Here is a 4,684-nt window from a genome sequence, read left to right on the forward strand (position 1 = left end):
ATTGAAGAAAGTAGGGAAAAATACGAGGCTATTCAGGTATGACCTAAATCGAATCACTTACAATTATACAGTTGAAGTGACAAATAGATTCAAAGGATTAGATCTGATAGTGCCTGAAGAACTATGGACAAAGGTTTGTGACATTGTACAGGAGGCAGTGATCAAGAGCATCCCCAAGAAAAAGAAATACAAAAAGGCAAAAATGGTTGTCTAAGGAGGCCTCACAAATAGCTGAGAAAAGAAGCGAAAGGCAAAGGAGAAAAGGAAAGATATACCCATCTGAATGCAGAGTTCCAAAGAATAGCAAGGAGAGATAAGAAAGCCTTCCTCAGTGATCAATGCAAAGAAACAGAGGAAAACAATAGCATGGGAAAGACTAGAGATCTCTTCAAGAAAATTAGAGATACCAAGGGAACATTTCATGTAAAGATAGGCACAATAAAGGACAGAAATGGTATGGACGTAACAGAAGCAGAAGATATTAAGAGGTGGCAAGAATACACAGAAGAACTATACAAAAAGATCTCATGACCCAGATAACCGTGATAGTGTGATCACTCACCTAGAGCCAGACATCCTAGAGTCCAAAGACAAGTGGGCTTTAGGAAGCATCACTATGAACAAAGCTAGTGGGGGTGATGGAATTCCAGGTGAGCCATTTCAAATCCTAAAAGATAATGCTGTGAAAGTGCTGCACTCAATATGCCAGCAAATTTGGAAAACTCAGCAGTGGCCACAGGACTGGAAAAGGTCAATTTTCTTTCCAATCCCAAAGAAAGGCAATGCCAAGGAATGCTCAAATTACTGCACAATTACACTTATCTCACACGCTAGCAAAGTAATGCTCAAAATTCTCCAAGCCAGGCTTCAACAGTACATGAACTGAGAACTTTCAGATGTTCAAACTAGATTTAGAGAAGGCAAAGGAACCAGAGATCAAATTGCCAATGTCAGTTAGATCATAGAAAAATCAGGAGAGTTCCACAAAAACATCTATTTCTGCTTTATTGACTATGCCAAAGCCTTTGTGTGGATCACAACAAACTGTGGAAAAATTTTAAAGACATGGGAATACCAGATCACCTGAACTGTCTCCTGAGAAATCTATATGCAGGTCAAGAAGCAACAGTTAGAACCAGACATGGAATAACAGACTGGTTCCAAATTGGGAAAGGAGTACGTCAAGGCTGTATATTGTCACCCTGCTTGTTTAACTTATATGCAGAGTACACCATGCAAAATGCCGGGCTGGATGAAGCACAAGCTGGAATCAAGATTGCCAGGAGAAATATCAATAACCTCAGATATGCAGATGATACCACCCTTATGGCAGAAATCGAAGAGAAACTGAAGAGCCTCTTGATGAAAGTGAAAAAGGAGAGTGAAAAAGCTGGTTTGAAACTCAACATTCAAAAAACTAAGATCATGGCATCTGGTCCCACTTCATGGCAAACAGATGGAGAAACAATAGAAATAGTGACAGACTTTACTTTCCTGGGCTCCAAAATCACTGTGGATGATGACTGTAGTCATGAAATTAAAAGACACCTGCTCCTTGGAAGAAAAGCTATGACCAACCTAGACAGCATATTAAAAAAGCAAAGACATTACTTTGCCAACAAAAGTCCATCTAGTCAAAGCTATGGTTTTTCCAGTAGTCATGTATGGATGTGAGAGTTGGACTATAAAGAAAGCTCAGCACTGAAGTATTGATGGTTTTGAACTGTGGTGTTGGAGAAGACTCTTGAGAGTCCCTTGGACTGCAAGGAGATCCAACCTGTCCATCCTATAGGAAATCGGTCCTGAATATTCATTGGAAGGACTGATGCTGAAGCTGAAGCTCCAATACTTTGGCCACCTGATGCAAAGAACTGACACATTTGAAAAGACCCTGATGCTGGGAAAGATTGAAGGTGGGAGGAGAAGGGGATGACAGAGGATGAGATGCCTGGATGGCATCACTGAATTGATGGACATGAGTTTGAGCAAGCTCTGGGAGTTGGTGATGGACAGGGAGGCCTGGCATGCTTTGCTCTGCAGTCCATGGGGTCACAAAGAGTCAGACACGACTGAGTGACTGAACTGAACTGTAACACTATAGAAAGTCCAGAGATAAACCCACAAATCTATGGCCAATTAATCTACAACAAAGGAGGCAAGAATATACAATAGAGAAAAGACAGTCTCTTCAATAAATAGTACTGGGAAAACTGAACAGCTGCAGGTTAAAGAAGGAAATTAGAACATTCTCTAATACTGTACACAAAAATAAACTCAAAATGGATCAAAGACCAAAAGGTAAGACTAGACACTATAAAACTATTAGAAGAAAGCATAGGGAGAATGCTCTTTGACATAAATCACAGCAAAATCTTTTTTGATCCACCTCCTAGAGTAATGAAAATAAAAACAAAAATAAATGGAACCTAATTAAACTTAAAAGCTCTTGTATAGTAAAGGAAACCATAAGCAAAATGAAAAGACATCCCACAGAATGGGAAAAAACATTTATTTGCAAGTGAAGTGACCAACAAGGGATTATTCTCCCAGATATACAGTTTTTGCAGCTCTGTGTCAAAAGGCAAATAAACAATTCAATCAAAAAATGAGCATAAGATCTAAATAGACATTTCTGCAAAGGACACATGTACACATGAAATGATGCTCAACATTACCAATTATCAGAGAAATGCAAATCAAAACTACAATGAAGTATCCCCTTATACCAGTTAGAATGGCCACCATCAAAAAGTCCACAAACAATTAATGCTGAAAAGGATGTGGATAAAAACGAATTCTCCTCCACTGTTGGTGGAAATGTAAATTGATATAGCCACTATGGAGAACAGCATGGAGGTTCCTTGAAAAACTAAAAACAGAGCTACCATATGATCTAGGAATTCCACTCCCAGGCATATATCCAGAGAAAACCATAATCCCAAAAGACACATGCATCACAGTGTTAACTGCAGCACTTGACAACAGTCAAGACATGGAAGCAACCTAAATGTCCATCGACAGAGGAATGCATAAAGAAGATGCGGTACATTATACAATGGAATATTACTCAGCCCCCTGAAATAATGAAATAATGCCATCTGCAGCAACATGGATGAACCTAGAGGTTACATACTAAGTGAAGTATGTCAGATAGAAAAAGACAAATATCATATGATCTCTCATATGTAGGATTTAATTAAAAATGATACAAATGCACTTATTTACAAAACAGAAACAGACTTGCAGATATATCAAAAACAAACTTATGGTTACAAAAAGGGAAACATGGTTGGGAGGGATAAATCAGAAGCTAAAGATGAACATATGCACACTACGATATATAAGATGGATCACCAACAAGGACATACTATATAGCACAGGGAACTCTACTCAATATTCTGTGATAGCCTATATGAGAAAAGAATCTAAGGAAGAATCAATATGTGTATAACTGAATCACTTTGCTGTACACCTGAAACTAACACAACACTGTAAATCAACTATAATTGAAATACACATACACATACATATAGTGTGCACACACACACACATATATAGCATGCAAAGAAGAACATACCCTGCTTTTTTTTTTTTACCCTGCCTTTTTAAAATTAAAAGTATATTATAAAAATGTTTCCAAATCATTAAGGCAGGCAGCTATGTCAGGAACCAGCCCCCTCCACCAGCAGACAGTAGCTCCAGAAACCCCAGCTCTGCAACCACCCACCCCAGAACCTGGCTCTGCCCACTACTGGGCCAGAACTAGCCCTGGGACCCCCTGGGGTCCTGCAACCAGTGAACTCAGGACCTGGTCCCGTCCACCAGTGGCCGGCAGCCATGGCACAAGGCACGGCCTGGCAACCAACTGTAAAGGAAGCCAGACACACCTACCAGATAACCCACAGTAGTCAGCTTTCTTTATGTTTCCTGTGCTTGGGGTTATTTGAGCTTCTTGGATAAGTATGTGCATTATTGTATTGTTGTTGTGTTAGTCACTCAGTCATGTCTGACTCTTTGTGACCTCATGGACTGTAGCCCACCAGGCTCCTCTGTCCATGGGATTCTCCAGGCAAGAATACTGGAGTGGATTGTCATTCCCTTCTCCAGGGGATCTTCCCAACCCAGGGATTAAACCCTGGTCTCCTGCATTGCGGGTGGATTCTTGATCATCTGAGCCACTAGGGAAGTCCAAGTATGTGTATAGTTTTAATCAAATTTGGAAAAGTTTTGGCCATTATTTCCTCAAGCATTTTTTCTCTTCCCCTCTCTTTTCCCCTTGGAAACTTTAATAACATGAATGGTAGGTTGCTTAATGCTGTCCCATACTCACTGATTCTCTTTCCATTTTTCACAATTCTTATTTTTTATGTTTGACTTTATATAGTGCCAGGTGTTACATCTTCAGGTTCACTAATCTTTTCTTCTGCAATGTCAAATCTGCCATTAATCCTATCCAGAGTATTTTTCATCTGAGATAATTGCAATTTCATCTGTCTTTGACTTTCTTGAAAACATAAAAAATAGCAAAGATCAACAACCCCAGCTATGCAGCTGATACCACTCTAATGGCAGAAAGCAAAGAGAAACTAAAGAGCCTCTTGATGGGGGTGAAGGAGGAGAGTGAAAGAGCCACCTTAAGACTAAATATTAAAAAAACTAAGATCATGGCATCCGCCTCCATTAC

This window comes from Cervus elaphus, chromosome 19, assembly GCF_910594005.1.
Source record: "Cervus elaphus chromosome 19, mCerEla1.1, whole genome shotgun sequence".
NCBI lineage: Eukaryota > Metazoa > Chordata > Mammalia > Artiodactyla > Cervidae > Cervus > Cervus elaphus.